Source organism: Rhodnius prolixus, unplaced genomic scaffold (assembly GCF_049639745.1).
Source record: "Rhodnius prolixus isolate KJV_2025 unplaced genomic scaffold, Rpr scaffold_2, whole genome shotgun sequence".
Classification (NCBI taxonomy): Eukaryota; Metazoa; Arthropoda; class Insecta; order Hemiptera; family Reduviidae; genus Rhodnius; species Rhodnius prolixus.
Window position 1 is genome coordinate 52,018,279 of NW_027411592.1, and position 22,450 is coordinate 52,040,728.

Consider the following 22,450-nt stretch of genomic DNA (forward strand, 5'->3'; position numbering starts at 1 on the left):
GATAGAATTTATTTGCTATTAAAAAAGTTTACAGTTTAAATTTTGTAGTATTTCTCTTACTTTTTACCACCTCAAAGTAATGAACTTGTCTAAAATTGATCTGAGGTTGGCTAAGTTGTGAATCAATAATCATTAACTCAGCTGATGACGTGTGATTATCAGATTTATACAAACGTAATTATCATTTGATACTAGTCTAGCAATTTGATCAATAGAATGTATTATCGAAATCAGAGAATTATACCAGTATTCTCTGACTAGCAAAATGAATATCGATTTTTATATTAACATAATTGCTTTATTTTCTATTCAGCTATGGATAATGGAAATAAAATCAGTGTTAGAATTCTTGAATTCTGTTCGATTGTTAGGAATTCGATTCATGAAAAATTTTAATTAAGAATAGGTTTTAAGGCAACTCGCGACCTTCAAAAGTTTGATGTATGATGAAAACTTTTAAGAGAGAGTTGTCCTTTTTTGTTTTTTCTAGATGTCCCTTAAAATTATATACTCTATATTCAGTGTATAGATCAAAAATATTTATTTTTCTGTATTTTTAGAATAATTTTTTAGGGGCTAAATTCTTTCAAGGCTTTCAAGGGGCATGAGGTACAATTTGAGGCGCTTCAAGAATCTTGTTAGAGGAAACGATTAAACCAGATTCTTTAATTACCAATAATTTTCCGTATTCGTGCTAAGCTGGCTTCCTCTCCACATTCTCCTTCTGCTATACAACTATTACGGCTGCTATAAATGCTACATTTACTTTGAGTATATTTATACAGTATAAAGTATGCTACATATAGCATAAATTTATAGTTGGTTGGGGAGAAGCTGATTCTCCACAGGTAAAGAGGGGGGATTAGCATGTTTTATTGCCCTGCAATTCAACAGACAGCCATGGCGCTAGGCACTAGTGATCCTTGTAGATTTTCCAGAATCCACTTACTATATAAATGTTTTATATAAAAATGAGAGATGCATTTGAGTGGAATTGTTCTTTTATCTACAAATAATATAGAAAATTCTCATTTTTATGAAAGTTCTCCCCCTTCTCCCCACCAAAAAAACTCGAAAAGACCACATTTCCGATTAACCAATCTCTTCTTGACCTCTAAGGTCGAAACTCCGCAATCTCTCGTAAAGATGGTATCTAAAAATAGGTCAACTGTTCTGTATTAAGACCCCTACTACTTAACATCAGACCTGGGTAGCTTTTGCCAGTCCTATTTCGTGCAAATATTTTGTTTTGGCTTAAACCACTAACAACCTTCTCAGCTGGTTCTGATCAGGTTTAGGAATGAGTTTTCCATTTTTTTTTTTTTGTAAAAGGAAGTATCTATTCTTAATTCGAAACCCGAAAAGTTGTGGAACGTTTACCAATTTGATTATTGGTTTGGATACTGCGAACTATATACCTAAACTAACCTAACCTAGCCTAGCCTAACCTAACCTAACCTAACCTACTCTAACCTAAGACAAAGTCCACTTAATTGAATCGTTTTTTTAAAAGTCTTTTCATATTTGGCTTAATGCTAACCTAGCCTAACCTACTTTTAACCTAACCTAAGACAAAATCCTCTTAATTGTATCGTTTTTTTAAAAAGTCTTTTCATATTTGGTTTAATGCTAACCTAGCCTAGTCTAACCTACTTTTAGCCTAACCTAAGACAAAATCCTCTTAATCGAATCGTTTTTTTAAAAGTCTTTTCATATTTGGCTTAATGCTAACCTAGCCTAACCTACTTTTAACCTAACCTAAGACAAAATCCTCTTAATTGTATCGTTTTTTTAAAAAGTCTTTTCATATTTGGTTTAATGCTAACCTAGCCTAGTCTAACCTACTTTTAGCCTAACCTAAGACAAAGTCCACTTAATTGAATCGTTTTTTTAAAAGTCTTTTCATATTTGGCTTAATGCTAACCTAGCCTAACCTACTTTTAGCCTAACCTAAGACAAAATCCTCTTAATCGAATCGTTTTTTTAAAAAGTCTTTTCATATTTGGTTTAATGCTAACCTAGCCTAGTCTAACCTACTTTAACCTAACCTAAGACAAAATCCTCTTAATTGAATCGTTTTTTTAAAAAGTATTTTCATATTTGATTCAATGAAATAGACTTGAAAGATTAGGTAGCTAGTCTTTCATTGAACTATCTTCTAACAGAGCGATAAATTACGAGGAACGGACAAGAAAGGGCTATATTTAGTAATACCCAGTAACGATGTATCCTCCTGAAATTACATGGTGCGGAGTATTTGATAACCCTCGTACTTATCAGGTTTCATTTTACGGTAGCAATTTGGTTGGAAATATTTTCTGAGGAAATTAAGTGTAGTTTTGAGGAAGCTGTGACTTAACGAACACTTCAAAAGAAATTGGTTTTTTATATTGGTAACTAAGTACATAATATGAAATCAACATTTTTTTATTTAATTTCATTTATTTTTCATTTATTTCGAGGTTCCTGTGTGAGCCGCTAGTATTTGTGGTTGGCAACATTGGCATATTGCTAGCTTTAGAAGATATACCTAGATATTTCCTGCTTTAGACTGTTTCAGCACTATTTTATGATTATTCGGACTTTTAAACATCAAATAATGTTAAATTTATACAAGATTTATGGACCATTAAACGTCGAAACTATGAAATATACTTGCTAGCATGTCAGTTTAAATATAGTAACTAGGTTAATAAGGTTGTAAGTCTTGCAATCCACATATATCACATGATTGAGCTTTAGTGTTCACCCTGCTAGCTAGTCTGGCTGCTGTGTTAACTGCGAATCCATCAAAATTGCCACATATGGCCGCCATAAACCCACGCCTACAGTCCCAAGTCTCATTCCATCATGGCCATAATCCAGTGTGCGTGCGTTTATTTCAACTGTAACCCCACCATAAATCCGCCCATTCCAAGCTGATCTTAAACCACAAATACTGTGGCTCGGAAGCCCCATAATTTACTCTGGATCAGCCCCAGTAGCTTGTTAGCAGCACTCCACACAGTTCGCTTTATTCATTCATTAAGCTGATTATTGTTATTATTTTAACGACTAAAACAGCTCGCACAGTCCATTATTAGATTATCTATTCCAAATGTTATTACGTAACTAAATAAAAGTGGGAGTTACACCAGTTAATAATAACAACTTGAATACAGCTTGGTTAGCAAACTTCAATAACTTTTCCAATTATGATGTAATTGTGGTAAAAATGAAAGAAGAATAATCGATTATCCCTTGTTTGTCAGCAGTAAATAGAGGTGGTCCTAATTAACAATGACAAGATCGACTTATTTATAGAGAGAGACAGAAATTCGCCGTAATTACAGTTAAGAGCCCTTCGTAAATTCTATTTATAAGCTATGGATTGCTTAAAATGTAAAATGTAATAATTCCTCTTCTTTTATTGAAGATGACGCCTAGTTGGAGACAAAATTTACTTTTAGGAAGATTATATTTCAAGTCCAGTTATATAAAGTCCATTTTTTTTTTTCAAAATTTCTATTATTTATGTTTCAAATACAAAATTATTGTTTTTATTACACAACCATTTGTTAAAGTGCACCTACGAGGGTCGTTTGAAAAGTCCGTGCAAAAATAGAAACTACTTAATTTTTTGGGGGTAAACCTTTTTTTATTTTTCAACATAGTCTCCTTTTAGGCTTATACACTTCGTCCAACGCTGCTCTAGTTTGTTGATCCCTTCCGAATAATAGGATTTGTCCAAGTCTGAAAAATAGCCATTCGTTTCTGCAATCACCTCCTCATTTGAATAAAATCTTTTTCCCGCCAGCCATTTCTTCATATTGGGGAACAAATAGTAGTCCGAGGGAGCCAAGTCTGGAGAATAGGGGGGATGTGAAACGAGTTGGAACCCTATTTCCATTAATTTTGCGACCACAACTGCTGAGGTGTGAGCTGGTGCGTTTTCGTGATGGAAAAGGACCTTTTTTGTGGGCGTTTTTCTTGCAGCTCGGTTTTCAAACGGTCCAATAACGATGAATAATATGCACCTGTAATAGTTTTACCCTTTTCCAGATAGTCGATGAGGATTATTTCCTTGCGAATCCCAAAAGACAGTCGCCATAATCTTTCCGGCCGAAGGAACGGTCTTCGCCTTTTTTTTTTTTGGCGCAGATTCCCCCTTGGTAACCCATTGTTTAGATTGTTCTTTGGTCTCAGGAGTGTAGTGATGTATCCATGTTTCAGCCACAGTGACGAAACGACGCTTAAAGTCCTGCGGATTCTTCTGGAACCAGCTGCAAACCGTCGTCCTTGCAACACTTCACACGATTTCGTTTTTGGTCAAGCGTGAGCAATCGCGGCACCCATCTTGCGGATAGCTTTGTCATGTCCAAATGTTGATGCAAAATATTATTCATTTGCTCTCTTGTAAAAAATTTAAAATGTTACATTTGTATACCTCCGTGGTAGTGGATATATTGATTTGCGTTTGTTTTTTTTTTTTTGTGATTCATTTGGTTCAATCATTTGATTCTGGTTCCCAGTGAATTTCTTTTTAAATGTTTTATAAATCATCATTTATGTATAATGTTTGGTTTTTCGGTGCTGGCTTAAGTAATAGGGAGACCGAAAAGTAATCAAAATTTATTTTTTCTGGCGAAAAACATTTATTTATTAAAGAAATCTTAAGTGCTAATCAACAAAATAATTTCTATCATTTTCTAACACTTTTTGCCAGCGAAAAGGCAATCGTTCGATTCCCTTTTTAAAAAAGTCCTTCGATTTTTCATTGAAAAACTTTTGCAAGTGCGTTTTCACTTTTCCAACATTGGTAAATTTTTTACCTCCTAATGTATGCTCTAACGATCTGAAAAGGTGATAATCCGCCGGTGCGAGATCTGGTTGAATAGGGAGGATGGGGTAAAAGTTCTAACCCATGCTCCCTTACTTTTTCCTGTGTTCTTTTTGCTGCGTGAGGACTCGCGTTATCGTGTTGATGGATCCTTTTTTTTTGTTATTGACCAAAACAGATCGATTTTTTTATGAGCTCTTGTTTCATTCGTTCGAGTTGTTCACAATACACTGTCGCTGTAACGATCTGGGCCAGGTTCAAGCAATTCATAGTGTATGATTCTAGAAAAATCCCACCACACACACACACACACACAAGGAACTTCTTTATCGTTAGTGACGGTCGAGGTGTCGGAACAGGTGCTTTTCCGGGAGAAAGCCATTGTCTTTTTCGTGCAGGGTTGTTGTGTAGCACCCACTTCTCATCTCCAGTTACAATTCGTCGCAAAAATGGATCAACTTCATACCGAGACAAAAGAGACGCGCTGATGGTACGCCGTTGATCGAGCGCCGTTAAAAATTTACCAATGTTGGAAAAGTGAAAACGCACTTGGAAAAGTTCTTCAATGAAAAATAGAAGGACTTTTTTTAAAAAGGGAATCGAACGATTGCCTTTTCGCTGGCAAAAAGTGTTAGAAAATGATAGAAATTATTTTGTTGATTAGCACTTTAGATTTCTTTAATAAATAAATGTTTTTCGCCAGAAAACAAAAATTTTGATTACTTTTCGGTCCCCCTAATATATATAACTGCTTGTATCACTAACAAGATCATAATCGCAGAATCTTTTTTTTAATCGTTTTTATCTAACTGGATTTTATGTATTTTCATTTCTTTCCATTGCAGTGCTCCTCTGCATTTGCAACAAAAACACAAAAAACCAAGAGCCTGTTCATTTTATCTTTACTTATTTCTTAATTTTAAATACAATTTTCTTTTACTTTAAAAAAGTTTGTGGACTGACAGATCCAGTCTACAGATTGCTCAGATCTTTTTTGCTGAAATAAGTTAAATTGCCTTTTATATATATATATAAAAGAAAGCAGATCTGCAGTTGTGTCTATTCCTTCCTGCAAATTAAAATTAAATTAATTTCTAGATTGTAAAAGCTAAAATACTTAAGTATTTGATTTAATAAAAATTTGATCAGCAACATTCTTTCTTTTAAGTTGGATTTTCAAATTAGAATCGTTTAGACAGCCTTAAATTGATGTACAGTGGTACCTCGGTTCTCGACCATAATTTATATGGTCGAGAACCGAAACAATTTATCCCATAAGAAATAATGTAAACTATGTAGTTTATTTCGTTTTTAAGCCCCTGAAATATGCCAGTTTTACTGGCCTAATTTTTTATATTTTATGTAAAAACATGTAACTAAACCAGAAATAAGATCTAAAAGTGTACGAAAATATAAAAACAACTCGGCTCATCTCGGGTGTTCCGAGTTCCTCCAAATGTTTGTTCGGATTTCAGGAAAATATTTTCTCGAATTTCTTGGTCGAATACCGATTTGTTAGAAAGGCAAGTCGTTAGAATACCGAGGTACCACTATATTTACTTAGTTGATTTAGAATACTAATTCTAAATAATATTTGAGTTCAGAGTTTCGAAGGAGTAGCTATGGCTAAATTGGGAAGTAGTTAAAATTTTTGGTACTTCCTTCCTCGAAACCTTTACACAAAGATGATTTAGAATTAGGTGCTAATGAATCTCTAAATAATAAGCCACTTTACTTGAAATTTTTTTTCATAAATAATGATTACATAAAGTGATGTAATCTGTACACCAAACTTAATTTATCTTCCTCTAATGATGGGTGAAAATAAGAAAATTGACCAGAAATGCCATAAACTACGATGGCTAAAATTAAATATGAATATTGTAAGTTTTTTTTTAAAAAAAGAATGTTATTTAGGTAATATTACCTTTTTTATATGCCTTCATTTTCAGTTAGTATAAAAAGTTTATTTACGTGCTCTTGCGTACAATTTTGTACCTAAAGTGCTATGTTAACGTGCTTGATGGAGAATATTCCTCTCTTTGATACATTCTGAATGGAAAATAAAAGGCTTATCTTCTCCCTTTTCTGCGAGATACGTGGGGCGGAGCTCTTTTTTTATAGCGAGCCCTCACTAAACCCTTACCTTTTTCTTTTTTTTTTATAACCAAAATTTGTGTAAAGGTACATTAGTCCCTCCCAGTGCCCAGGGAAGAAGTGAAGGACTGTTTTGATAGTAGTAAACCATATGCCATCTCTTGTAAAAAAAAAGAAAAGATTTTTGCTTTCTTTGACGCTGGCATCTCAAGAACTCTGTAGAAACTTCTCCATTCTTATCTGGCGTTCGATTTATTCAGATATGTTACTTATATAAGATAGCTCTATAAAAAAAGAAGAAGCTATTTCCGTTCCTCTGGGAACCCGGTATTTGTGGCTTCATCTGTGCTTACAAAAGTAAAAAAAATACTACCTCTTACGCAGTGACAGAAACGTAACATTCTCTTGTGTAATTTCATCACATTTTTTGAAAATATTTTCCTAGAATAATTTGTATATTTACCTACGTGCAGATAAGCGATTATTACGGTGTGGGCGGGGATATATTTAATAAACCTTTTGGATAACTAATTATTTATATGAGGATTAGGTTAGTTTGGATGTGTTTGAATATTGCCTCGAGTCTTACTGGTCTGGCTTTTGTCAATACAGGTAGTCCTCGACTTACGACGTTGATCCGTTCCTACGCGGCGTCGTTAACCGTTTTTTCGACGTAAGTCGGAATATACGTAAACTGTACCATATACAGTACAGTATTGTAAGCACTTAGCCTATCCTAACACAGTATCCTACATAATTATCAAAAAACACATATAAAATACTGTACAGTACTGCACACCAAATCAGTACAGTATTTCGCGGGCTTTTCAAAATACTGTACAGTACTGCACACCAAAACACGTACAGTAGTTCGCGAGCTTTTCATAGTACGTACATACTGTACAGTACTGTACTTATTGTAAATGGGAGTCGTAACCACGAAACGTCGAACGTAACTCGACACCGTCGTAATCCGCTCCTGATTCCTCCCCCACATGTGCACTGTTCAGCTTTGGTATGTACTCTTTAGAGAGAATTATCTGTAAGGTGGACACTATCTGTCCCCTATTCTTCATCTACCATCTGTGTCTTTGCCTTTTTCCAAGCCTTCCCAGGAAGAGTCAGAAATGACTGGAAAAAAAAAAACTGATTGAAGGGTTCTCCGCCTTTTTATTTTACAGAACCAAATTAATCGGCCTTGTAATTCCTGGGAGACTTACATATCCGGGTACCATCCGTGATAATAACTGGAGTATCATTTAGGAAAATAATTTTCAGCAGCCAACTTCCCACAGAGAATATTTCTCTAACAAAATAGCCATCGCCTCCATTGTCACCACCAACTCGGAGGCTATAGCATTTAGGTGTAACAATGCTTGGGTTTTAAGGAGATCTGTAAAGAAAATATGGCCGCAAACATTGCCCCTGCATCTTTCAATAACTGCTGTTCTGCTTTAGTAAGTGAATAAAATATGAAGACCGGGTGGAAATAGTGCTGCTAGCAGCAGGCTGGGAGCTGGTCTTGGAGCTAGATTAATGGATAAAGCTGAGAATAGTCCAGTTAAAGCTTCTATTTTTGCCATTTGGTGTAGTTTTATAGTTTCAATCGGACGTTGAACGGGTTGTTTTGAAAATTCCACTAACAGCTATAATAAAGGTTAAACAAGATCTTTAACCCCTTGTTCGCATTATTTTTCATTGTCTCTTCATTGAATTCTATTTCTAGAAACAAATAAACGTTCAAAAAGTAAATACTAGGTGTGGGATGTGTTACCTTTAAAAATAGCCAAACGTTAATAAAACAAAAAACAAGAATGTACACTTAAATTAAATCTAACATTGCAGGATTTGATTGGCTTAAGGAATCGATAAAAAAAGAATCGGATGGAGAAGTGATTGGTACAGAGTGTAATAAAGTGTAGTTAGTTGTGTACTTGAAGAGATTGTGTAACCTATACCGTTGATGTTATTTTTTTTTGTTTTCGTTTCTGGCCGAATTCGGATTTTCTTACATCATCAGAGTTGATTCTTCAGTTTAGTGTAGAGAATTTGACTTCCCATTTATTATGTTCCTGTCTCATTTGATGTCATAGTAAAATCAACGATATATAACACTGCTGACTAAACCCAATTCTCAAACCAGTTACATGAATTTACAGTAGAAACGTTACTAGGCTAGTCAGTTATGAATTCTATTATTGTTTTAGTTTAATATTTTTTTTTAGATTCATGTTAATTATTATTCTATCTAAAATTCGAATCACTAATGAGTTTTCTCATTATGGTGTAATTTCGCATAGCTGCTACCCGAGTTCCTTCCCTTTCTATTACCATGGTGACTTGACGATGTTGTCCGACGTTGAAAAAGTAGCGTAAATAGAATTGCGAATTTCTCGAAGTATTTTTTTTCCTCGCGTTTTTTCGCAAATTTTACCGCAAAACAAAACGGTTCCTCCGCCTTTCCATTAAGTTCTTATTATGGTACTCATGCGTGTATTGTCAATGTTTAGCATCTCATAACTCCAACTTGTACAATAATAGCCAGGAAGAAGAAAAGAATAATGACAATTTCGGTCGTGTGTTTTTTTTTTTCCGACCTAGGGATTAAGTCATTTTCAGGGCTGTGTAACATATTTTACAATATAGTAACAATAATTGTATTGAATTTGTAAACAACAATACTTTATACAAAAATAGCAAGGAAATACAAACGTGAATTACGGCAGACAATAGGAGCTTCTGGCCCTTACAGGGAGTGTTACGCTTTTCCATGTTGCTATTGAGAGAAGCCAAATTGCATGCTTAAAATAAGACGATTTTGAGACCTATTGTGATGTGTAGGGAGCCAAACGTGGGCTCTTACTAAGAAGGATGAACGCTTTCTCTTAATGTCTGATAGAGGAAAATTTTAAGAAGAATATATGGCTCCAATCTGGAAGGGGAGAGATGGAGGATAAGGACCATCAGGAAAGTCACAGAGATCTTTTTGCTAATCAGGGCCTAGTTGGCCTTATCAAACAAGGAAGGATTAGAGATGGTTAGGTCACTTGGAATGCATGTGGGGGAGGAAAGAATAGCCAAGAAACTATTTCTTGGACATCTAGGAGATGCTAAAAGGAGAGGGAGGCCCTGGTTGAGATGGCTCAGTGTTAATCAGGATTTGAGAGATTTGGGCGTATAAAGATGGAGAAGAGCGGCCCAAGAGAGTTGATTATTGAGGCGGCCAAGGTTCTTCATGGACTTTATTGCCAAGCAAGAAGAAGAAGATTATACAAATTCATTATAATACAATTACTCGTATTATAATTATAATTAAAACAAATACGTTCCACAGCCCTGAAGATGACCAAGTCCTTATAAGGTTTGAAAGCTCAGAAACATAAAAAAAAATATGAGTGAAACTAATCTGACTAAAAAAAAAATCAGACACCATAAAAACAATGAACAATATTATCCAGGAAATTTGAAAAGGTGGGGGTAATGGAGTAGAGGTTAGAGTAATGGAAAATTGTAAAGGAGAATGGTGGAGTAGAAGTGGTTAATATTAGGCTTTCCTCTAAGAAGCCATTTTACATTAATTAAGATTATAGAGTATTAAAGGAGTTGCTAAAATTCCTAGTATGAAGGAATATAGCACGGGCCGGAAATACAAATTTCGTGGTAGGAATTTTCCACTAAAACCATTTTGGTTGATACGTTAAACTAATTTACTTTCATTAAAAGGCAGTAAATTTTGTTGAATGAATAAGATTTCGATAAAGTTTATTCCATAAATGTTATTTGAAAGTAATAACACTTAAGAATAAATAAAAATTTCAGCTTATTTTGAAAACTTAACATCATTCACTAAAAAGTATAGACTAAAATTAGCTGACAAATGCACTCTCAGCTAGATGGTATCTGTTGAGCTTTTTGGTTTGTTATGTTTGGAAATAGCGCATGTCGACTGTTGACGCGACCTCTTGTTTTAATGGACCATTCAGTTGAACAGACGGCCAGTTTTCAGAAGAGGCTGCTAATAAATTAGACCTTCCCCACTCTTCTTCGCCTAGTCTGGGATCTCTTGTTTACCTCATTGCCTATCTTTCACTCACTTTTAATTATTTTCAATTTAGATCTAGTTGGAATAATTAGTCTTATTGAGAGATCATCATTCAACAAGTAATTTGTTCTCTTGTGCCTTTAATGTTGAAATTTAAATTCAATTAATTTCATTTATAAGTCGATAACTGCATAATGCATTTCTAATTTATTAAATGTCTTAATATGAAAATTATTATCGTTTTCTAAAACTTTATGTTCAGTGTTTTATATATATATATATTCTCTTCTAATTCGTAGAATGTACTGTAATCGAGTTAAATTTTCGAAATAGAGGACATAGAAAACCTTAAAGAAAGCTTACGAGTATAAAATAAGCGGCGAGTGTTGGTCTAGTTCAGGGGTCGCCAAAAGTTTTTTGATCATGGACCCCCCTATATAATTTTTCGAAATCTCCATCGACCCCCACATAAAAGTAATTTTAAGTTAATTAAAAATAAAACTATTAGAAATCAGGTACTGTGTTTGTATATTTATTTTATGATTTTAAACATTTATTAAAGTAATTTTACTTTGTATAACAATAGTTTTATGAAAAATATCTTGTTGAAATTTAAATACCTTCAATATTTATTAAATAATAAGTAATTCTAATTAAGTAAAGTAACTACAGTATTGCTTCTTAATTAATGAGATGGGTGTGCCTGGTGTTTATTTGAAAGTTTCGCTATATTGGGTTCGAAATTGTTTTTCCTTTGACCCTCTGGCTCAGAGCGACCCCCTACTTTTGTTAAATAGACCGCTGGAGGTCTATATAGACCACTTTTTGGCGACCTCTGCTCTAGTTGGTCAAGAGCGTGGCTTTAGATCCCCAGTTCGAATCCCGCGTATGACTACTCTTTTTTGCTTGTTAGAAAAAATTGTTTATTGTAAAGTTTGGAGCTTTCGTCCCCGCCCACGACACCTAAAAATTCCCAAAATTCCCTTAGTAATCTCTCCTTTTCTACTTAAAATAGGATACGATTAATCCTTCAGAATTTTGCTTGTTACTACTACTTCAATAATTTCTATGAGAGAAATCTCCAATGTATGATTTATGAATTTTATAAAGGGAATGCTCATATCAGAATCCACAGGGGCCCTACCTCAGACATCTGCTGTGACTTTGCTCATCAGCAATCTTCTTCCTTCAAGAATACCCATGATTAAGCTGTCGAGTTTATGTTGTACGATAGTTTGGCTGTCGGCTCCTGTTCTTGGCAATGAATTCTGAAGGAGTAGCCTTAGTTCCCCATCACCCCAATCGGGGAGGTAGGAAATACAGACATCATCGACTAGCATAAAGACATTTATCCACTTGTTGCAAACCATGCTCAATCTATCATCAGTGCCTGTCATCAGGGATACATCATCAAAGGAACCGATTGACCTTTTTGCTTGTTTATCCTGTCACATTAAAGAGATGCTATGTTGAGCCAAGGTTAGGGAAGGCTTTTGATTTATTCTGGGTCGATGCGAAGCATTTCCTTTTATCCCTTATCCTTTTTCTGTTGATGTTTACATTATTTGTTCTATTTCGTGCTCTTACTCTACCAGAAAACAAAGTATCGAGATCATCTAAAATGGAAGGGTTTTCTTCGTAAGGATAGCTACAAAAAAAAGGGGGGTTTTAGAAAACGGAGTGAGCAGAAAAATAAAATCTAGCTTTTGATGAGTTAATCCGCAAAACAATCGGGTATAACGTTGTAATTTATTAGAATGCTCATATGTACATAGATTGACATGACGTGCCGTAAATTATTTATATTTATTACGAGTAGTTATGATTTTTTAAATTTATAATTTAATGTTTCTAATTCAGCTATTTGAAACGACCTAAGTTAAAAATAGCCCACATAAGGATTAAATTACTTATGTACACCAACAACTAGCTGCAGATTGTTGTCAAGGTACAACATTCTCTGATCAAAATTGTTTCTTCAAATGTTAAAAGGGAAAAACAACAAACTTTCTCCTTAAACTTTAGGAACCCTTGGAAAACATACCTTCAATTTTAAAATTCTTGAGTTAGGAAAGTTGTTCGTCTGTTTATTCAGAATTTTTCCACTCATCTAAGTTTGTCGCTTAAATAATGCCAAATTTAAAATGCTTGAAGTGTAGTGTATTTTTCACCTGTTACATTTTTCTGTATTCTCTTATTTCCAAGCCTTTTTTGTTTTAGTTTATGTACGGACATTTTATAAGTTAAAATGTGTTGCTAACAATGGGAGTATATAGCATATATTTATAGGACTTCTGAGTTTGTGACGTAAATGTCAGTTAAACCTAATGGATGTTGTTGCGTGCGTCATAATTGTTTCTGGAAAGTATTATTTTAATGGGTATCAATCATCTTGAATTTTTTGCTTGTTTAGACAGGAAAAAAAATAACGGTCATATATTATGAATTGAATATTTCAGAAGTTTTAAGTTTCAGCTGAAGTAACATATAAACAGTTGGAGTAACCAGTAAAAGTTGAGGCGCCTAAAACTATACTTTTAATCTACCCACCAATAGGAAAGAGGAGAATTACAATTCAAAATTCGGCAGGCTAATTAGTAAAAAAACGCTTAAAGATTTTGGAATTAGTAATTAGAAGAAACCAAATAATATATCAACGTGAATAATTGGTTTAGAATGAATACATTATCAACTTAAGGCCACAATTAATTATTAATGCTCCTCATGTTAGAATCAATTAGTTTCAAACCCTTAGAGAAATATTTGTGAAGTAATTAGTGGGAAGGGGGATAGATAAATGTAATGGGTAGCTGGGGTTGCACAATTTAATTAGACTGCAAGTAAACCTACCGCACAATGGATTCCGTGATAAAGCAAAATAAAATATTTATCTAAAATGGATTTTTGTCTCTCTTAGATTAGAAAATAAAAAAAAAGTTTGTGATTTTTACAGTTTTGTTAAAATTCCATAGAAATGCCCACATGATTATCGAAAGTTTGCTTCCGGAAACGAAATATTAACAGGGAAGTCTCGATCATCTATTTATGATGTTGAATATCATTTAAATAAACATAGCTTTCTGGGACATTACCAGCATAATATTATGTCAGCCACATTCTTATCATATATTTATGAAAAGAATAGGAGAGAATAAATGGTATTTCTTAGCATTTTTGAAACTATACAGGGTGAGCCATTTAAAACGCACCAATCGCTAATAACTTTTTAGTAAAGCGGAATTTCGAAAAAACCCACGAAGTAAACTACATGTTTTTTTTTTGGTTTAGTTTTGAAATTTTCCACCCCCGATGCTGTATCTTCATGTTTTGCGGAGTTACTGACAAAAACCCGATTGGGGCTTCACAATGACCACTGCTTTTGACAATGATTATGAAAACTACATAAAAAAAAACTGTGATAAATGACGTTAACCTCCGTTTCGATATCCCTAATACTGGTCGACATATTTAAGTTCAAAGTTACAATTTTATCTATTCGTGAACGTTTTTCGATATTAACTTTCCACCAGAAATACACGTTTTGGGAGGTCCTCTGACTGCAAAAAATATTATTTGAGACTCAAAGAACACAAATAATAAGAATTGAGGATTTTAAAAAATGTAGTGTAATGTAATGGTTAGGGGTGAGTCAGAATAAATTTGTTTTATCATCAAATGAAAGCTACCATAACATCGTGGTAATGTATCCCGTATGCAATGGATCACCCTGTATAGTAAAAATTGCAAAAGATTCTCTGTTAGTCCATAAATCGTAAGACGACGAGTTAATACCACATTCTTCGACTGTTAAAAGTTTGAATAAATGTCACTCTTATAGATTTCTGACGATAAGGAATTTACTGCAATTTATGATTACTTTTGAAATAGGTTTTCCCTACTTACAGCAGGAAGTAAGGAATATATGGTTAGCATTCGTTCAATCAAAATATTCTAGTAATTTTTGAGAGACATCAAGCAGATATTTCGCATTCTGTTCTTAATTATCCATCAATAACTCCCAACTTTGTGAGTACTCTACAAATTTTGTATTGTTAGTTTTTCACAAGAAAACTAACAAATGGAATGTTTGCAGCAAATTCCAACACTACCCATAAAGACCCAAAAACGCACTTTGCTGCCAGAATGGCGTATTTAGTGTAAATAATAAATTATTGCGCCATATCTTGAACTTTTTTAATTAGAATGAGTAATCTGCGCATCTCAACTAGGCTGCCTCGCAGTGTTTTTTATGACCCACCTAACTTGGGCAAACTTGTAAAGGAAGGGTCGTTGTCTAATTCACATGGGATATAAACCTTATTATTAAATAAAGCTTTAACCCTTCCTCGTTCTTGAGAAAGTAATTAAACTTTGTCAATAATCTCACCAAAATACAGGACACTGTGAACTCGCTTTCGACACACAGTTACGTATAACTGATTTAACCAATAAAAAGAGAGACTATTCGTTTTCTTAAAAACTTAATTACTTTTCTTCTTCTTTGTTCAAAATAACAAAATAATTTATTATCATTTGGATTTAAATATTGTTATAAAATTGGTTCCAAGCATCCTCCATGATTTTCGCTTGCTGTAATTCCCACACTTCTATAAAACAAATTCCTTTAAGTTTAGAATTTTTGTTAAAAGTTTAGTTAAGCTTAACTCCTACCTACCAGAGATGGGTACTGATTAAAAATACAATTAATAGATTATTTTTTAAAAATATTAATCGGCAAAATTAATCGTACTTTTAATCATGACAGTCAATTAGTGAACTAAATTTCAAATTTAATCGTTATTCAAACTAATTGAATCAAACTAAGGTTTTCTAAAGTTCAATTTTTGATATTTTAAGGTATTACTACCTCTAAGTATTTGATTAGTAAATTTCTAACCAAATTTCCAAGAAGAAAGAAAATCAATACACCGAAAGTGTAATTTTAAAGAAAAGCTAGTATATAGAAAAGAAAACTAAGTGAAAGGTACTGAAGCACCATCGTTAATACGCCCTGATTCAGCCATAACTCGTTTTCATTGGAAGGGGCGTGGTTACACTAGAGGTGGGCCTGACCCGCCCACAGTCTGCAACCGTACTGCACTGTGATTGGCCATTACTTTAACCTTAATAATTTCTATGAAATAATTAATTTAACATTTTTTTTTCCAACATTTCTCCCATAGGTATTTGATAAACTTTCGATTTAAGCAAGAAAAAAAAATTTCCGTTTAAAAATACGATAAATAATATTTCTTTTGGAATAATACTTCATGTTTTACTCAATTATCGTTATCAGAAACAAAAAAAACTCCAGCAATTTGTATTGTTTAATCGTAAAATAGATAAAAGAGGATTAGACATATTGTGGACCTTTAAGCCGCCATTACCTAGGCTGTAAGCTTACTTTATACTCCAGTGACAGTTTCTGTAAACATAAATGCAGTTTTTACATTCACATTCAACTATGTTGGAAACTCACTAGACTTATATAGGACTATCTTAAACTCATATTTAACCATGTTGGAGACTCACTAGACTTATATAGAACTGTCTTCACTCATATTTAACCATATTGACGACTCACTAGACTAAAATAGGACTATCTTACATTCATATATAACCATATTGACGACTTACTAAACTTATCTTACATTCATATTTAACCTCTTTTAACCTGTTCATGTATTAGTCTATGTTTTGTCAATCCATTTACTACTCATCTTCATGTTGGTGAAGTAAGCAATTTGAGCTATTTCTTTTACACCCTTTGCTGTTCCATTCTGGTGGGACCTCGTTTTGTAGGACGTTCCTGGACTAGAAAGATCTCACATAAGGCTATATTACACAGTTAATCTGTGAGTAATTGTTTCAGACTTACGCATATATTACAGTAATTCTCACTTCATGTTATATTGAACTGACCTTCATTAACCGTACCTTTTTTAACTTTGTATCTTTTTCATCTTTTAGAACCGACTTGGTTAATCAAAGCGGCTAGAGAGGATGTGTTTTATTCCTCATTTATCAGTGTTTTCCGTGAGCTGGTAACCCTTTGCAAGCTAAAAGTATAACCCTTTGTGGGTACTAATTGAGAAGTATATTTATATTTCAATAAATATATACATTTATAATCGTGAAGTAGAAAACCTTTCAGTACATTACACGCGCAAAATACCTACAGGATATGGTGAGACTAAAATTCTTATATTTAGTCACTACCTTGTAACTATTTCCGCTATAAATTGCACGAAATTCACACAACGTTAAGAATAACTAAAAAGAAAAAGAAAATGTTAATGAAACTAGAAATGTTATTTAATAATGGCGTGTTGCGTGTTTAAAGTTAATGACAAACAATATTACCTCGTTTACTTTGCTGCTCACTTGAGGAAGGAAGCAACAAGTTCCTTTAAGAGGCTCTATCAGATTGGCCACTTGCTGTACTTCCTTTACCCAACTAATGGCTCCCATCTAGTATAGTCTATATTATATTTGATTTCATCTATATTTTATTTATAGGAATTCTTTCTTCTCGTTCCCTCGAAACCTGTTAACTAGAAATCTCTCGTTCTTAATGAAAAAATCTTATGAAATTCGTTCGCAAATAAATATACAAGGTAATTATTATATATCTATAAGGCAATTTTACTCAGCCACATCAATTAGATGTCCATTTTGCGTGTTACAAGATAGACGAGCGGTTAAGAGACTAGACCCGCTAAGCTAAGATGTATTGTTGGTTTAGTGGGTTCGGTTCCCGGTGTCTAGCCCTTGGATTTTATTTAATGGTTAATATGAGAAATTTATAGTAAAGTATGTTAGGCGGTTAGAGACTAGACCCGCAATGCTCAGATGTATTGTTGGTTGAGTGGGTTCGATTTCCTGTGTATAGACCTTGGATTTTATTTAATGGTTAATATGAAAAATTTATAGTAAAGTATGTTAGGCGGTTATAGGCTAGACCTGCAAAGCTAAGATGTATTGTTGGTTGAGTGGGTTCGATTTCCTGTGTATAGGCCTTGGATTTTATTTAATGGTTAATATGAGAAATTTATAGTAAAGTATGTTAGGCGGTTAGAGACTAGACCTGCAAAGCTAAGATGTATTGTTGGTTTAGCGGGTTCGATTCCCGGGTCTAGGGCCTTTGATTTTATTTAATGGTTAATATGAGAAATTTACAGAAAAGTATGTTAGGCGGTTAGAGAGTAGACCCGCAATGCTCAGATGTATTGTTGGTTGAGTGGGTTCGATTTCCTGTGTATAGGCCTTGGATTTTATTTAATGGTTAATATGAGAAATTTATAGTAAAGTATGTTAGGCGGTTATAGGCTAGACCTGCAAAGCTAAGATGTATTGTTGGTTGAGTGGGTTCGATTTCCTGTGTATAGGCCTTGGATTTTATTTAATGGTTAATATGAGAAATTTATAGTAAAGTATGTTAGGCGGTTAGAGACTAGACATGCAAAGCTAAGATGTATTGTTGGTTTAGCGGGTTCGATTCCCGGGTCTAGGGCCTTGGATTTTATTTAATGGTTAATATGAGAAATTTACAGAAAAGTATGTTAGGCGGTTAGAGAGTAGACCCGCAATGCTCAGATGTATTGTTGGTTGAGTGGGTTCGATTTCCTGTGTATAGGCCTTGGATTTTATTTAATGGTTAATATGAAAAATTTATAGTAAAGTATGTTAGGCGGTTATAGGCTAGACCTGCAAAGCTAAGATGTATTGTTGGTTGAGTGGGTTCGATTTCCTGTGTATAGGCCTTGGATTTTATTTAATGGTTAATATGAGAAATTTATAGTAAAGTATGTTAGGCGGTTAGAGACTAGACATGCAAAGCTAAGATGTATTGTTGGTTTAGCGGGTTCGATTCCCGGGTCTAGGGCCTTGGATTTTATTTAATGGTTAATATGAGAAATTTACAGAAAAGTATGTTTGTTAGTCGGTTCCGTCCAAAACCACCTAGATTTGGTAGTTGGACGCCTGTAACTAAATATGCTTTTCTTTACGTACTACCGCTGTCATTCCTTCTTATACGTAACAATAGTGGTATTCTTTCAATTTAAAGAAACTATGTTAAAATATCTGCTACATAAGATTTGTTTTTGGTGTTTTTGGTGGATCAGAAATATAACTATCTTCTTTCTCCTTGCACACACTTTTTTGTAAGGGTCCAGTTCAGTCTGTAATTAGCCAAAAAAGAGGGGGAAAATAATTACCTGATGTTCTCCAACTTCTTATCTTGGCAATTCGCATCTCCAGCAACCACGCGTAATTTCTTTATCGCAGCGATCTAATCTATAATACTTTATTTAGGATATTTTTGTAATTACCGGTTGCATCAAGGTTTGTAATGCATAGTTTTACTGCCAAAAACATTTTACACATACACATTTATTTAATATTCATATACATAAATGAATTTTTGAAATGTAAGAAGTAGTAATATTTAAGTTCTGGCAACATTCCGAACTTCTGTAGAACTGGGTTTATTTTAGAATGTTTTAATTTTTTAACTTGCAATATTATTTCGCAATCTCTAGGCCTTATGAAAGAGTTTAAAATTGAGTAAAGTAGTTGAATAATTTCGTGTTTGTTTTTCTCAACATATTCTGAGTATTTTAATGTAGGTTTTATTTCAAGATGGAGGGACGTATGGAGCAATTTAGCGAAACAGGTCTTAGAAAATAGCTGTTTGTTATTATTGGGAAGTATTTCGGATATTTTATTCTAAATTTTATGTATTTATTTTCAGTGCACTACCGGTCTCTCGTGTTATTCTAGTGTTTTCAGGTGTAAGCCACTAGATTTCGAATGTCCGTGGGTCTTCTTGACAAAATGTTGATTGCCAGTTTATATTAATTAATAATGCCATACCCAATTCTGCCGATAATAAATTTTAGAAAGTTTACGTAGTAAACAAAATAACTAGCATCTCTAGCATATAAAAAAGCGTGAATAACTAACTTTGTGAGATCGTGATTTATGTGAAGTCATATGAATTCTTCACATCAGCTTATATACGATTACATTTTATATAAAGCTGTAGCCCGTGGTTTTTGTTATTATTAATATATTTTTTTTAAAGGCGCGTCAACATCTAGGGTTATTGGCGCCCGGAGCTTTTTTTTTCAGTGCACTGCCGTCCTCCGGACAGTGTTCTCAAAGTTACAGGCAACACTGTCCATCACCGGGCAGTGAGCTGTAAGAAGCTCCTACCTAGGATGAGAAAATCTAAGGGTCAGCAGCTGGATTCGAACCCGGGACCTCCGCGTGAGAATCCAATACGCTAACCGCATAGCTAATTCCTTCCCTTGGTTTTTGTTATTTAATTTAAATTAAAATTAACATAGAAATAGAAATAAAAGCGCCCCTTGTTTTTAAACACAATTGTGATACTTGAAACGCAATACATGAGTGTAATGCTATAGAATAGAACTAATGTGTACCATTAATAAATTGTGTCCACTTGGAATATCGGATTAACCATTTTTATTGATTTCGACCAAATTTGGAATACACATTTTTTAAGAAAATAATTGAAATTAATCCAAGTTTTTATATTTTAAATTTAAAAAATAAATAAATAATTGATCTATGTTTAAATTGAATTGTTTTCTGATTTGTACTGAAACATTAAATAGGCAATTTACCGCTAGCAACATTGATTATTAATTCTCTCCAATAAGTTCGATTAATTATTTAAAATATGGTTTTAGCCCAAAGTACAGTTGGTGGTAAATATGATTTGCAATTATTTTACCAATAGGGAACAATGTATCTATTATATAATTTATTTATTGCTTTTATCGTAATGACCTGAAGATAATGATCCTCACTTAATGGTGTTTAGTTTCATTGTTGTCATTTTCAATAACAATCAGTTATCCCTTCTGGATAAAGAAATGCCCAATTTTTTTTGGAGGCAGCCTTTACGTCCAACCTAGGTATCGTAGACGGGGATGCGACCAGTCAAACGTGCCTCATTTAAAAGGTTTTATATTAAACATTAATTAAAATCCAATATCTAGGTTAGGAATCGATTCCACTACCACACAGTGCGTCTTAGCTTTACGGGACTCACCTCTAACCGCTCGGCTATTCTGGAATAGTATCAGGATATATTTGTAAGCATTAGTCGAAAGTGGTTAGATAACTGATTCCTCTTTCTCCACACACTAATTTTAACTAATTTAATCCTAGAATTGCTTTAGCTTTCCACAAAATTATTCTCTCAGTTATTTCCTAAAAGGTAATATTGAAAAGCCCAATACTCTTCAGGATCATTTATTCAGGATGGTGTAGGGCGGAAGTGGGCCATTATTACCCCTTAACCTGTGGGGAGTCCCTGTTTTTCAATATTCTAGGTAGCGCGCCATCCACCACCTTAAGTGCAACTAAGCGTTTAATTCAAATCTATTTTTTCTTTTTTCTTTTTTTAAATTAATTCACTTTGAACGTCTCTTTGAATGAAATCCATGTCGTTCTTGTTTTTTCATTGTTATGGTAGTGAGGTGCTCAGCGCTTGTTATTTTAATGTTCTTTTAAAAGCAAATATTATAGATGGACAGATTTTGAGTTTAGACAGGAAGTAGACTTATACTCGTAAGGTCTCCGGAAAACAAAAAAGTGGCTCCTACAAATAGATCCATATAGAATATATTTATGGGAATCTATATTTATCTAAATTTATAAACTTTTTTTCTTTTTTCACAACTTTTCTGAATATGTATACAGGATGTACATTTTAAGACGGCTCAAATGCATTTCATGCTTAAACGGTTAATCTGAGCTAAAAATGGTAGAGGAAAAATTTGTTGCCCGTCACCTCTAGTTTCAGAATATGTGACTTGATTTTAGATTCCTACCCGCATACGCGGCTGATGCGCCACCAAAAGTGAGGGTTTGCAGTTGACCCCCATTTTCATATAACACTTTTAAAGAGTATAAAAAGTTATGAAAGAAACCGGAAACCGCAATTCGATATCTTCAAAATTAAAGGTGCTAGGCCATTTCAAAATCTGGTATTTATTAATCATATTTCAATTTTTTTAACTTGTTATCCAAGAGAAAGAAGAGCACGCGATTGGTCATTTTTATGTATTTTTTCATCCCCTTTCTACTAAAAATATTGCCAAGGCAGTAAAGCTAGTATTTTTCTTAATATCGGGAAATATTGAAATGGCCTAGCACCTTTAATTTTAAAGATATCGAATTGCGGTTTCCGGTTTCTTTCATAACTTTTTATACTCTTTAAAAGTGTGTATATGAAAATGGGGGTCAACTGCAAACCCTTTTGGTCGCGCGTCAGCCGCGTATGCGGGCAGGAATCTAAAATCAAGTCACATATTCTGAAACTAGAGGTGACGGGCAATAAATTTTTCTTCTACCATTTTTTGCTCAGATTAACCGCTTAAGCATGAAATGCATTTGAGCCATCTTAAAATGAACACCCTGTATATTTTAGGCCAATTCGGAGGATAGTAATTATG

The 22,450-nt window shown here is 33.8% G+C and overlaps 1 protein-coding gene and 1 long non-coding RNA gene across 6 annotated transcripts in view; one reads left to right on the forward strand and one right to left on the reverse strand.

Moving 5' to 3' along the window:
* sxc (O-linked N-acetylglucosamine (GlcNAc) transferase sxc) overlaps positions 1–22,450 on the forward strand; it is a 163,722-nt gene that overhangs the window by 25,572 nt on the left and 115,700 nt on the right. The gene's annotated exons all lie outside the window — the stretch shown is intronic.
* LOC141449958 (uncharacterized) lies at positions 1,429–1,992 on the reverse strand. 2 transcript variants are annotated; one of them, XR_012455792.1, is made up of 4 exons: positions 1,925–1,992; positions 1,733–1,826; positions 1,541–1,634; positions 1,429–1,438 (listed from the first exon to the last, which is right to left on the reverse strand). It is a non-coding gene; the product is annotated as an uncharacterized lncRNA (long non-coding RNA). The 2 variants fall into 2 exon arrangements; XR_012455791.1 differs by lacking the exon at positions 1,429–1,438 and having other exon boundaries at positions 1,510–1,634.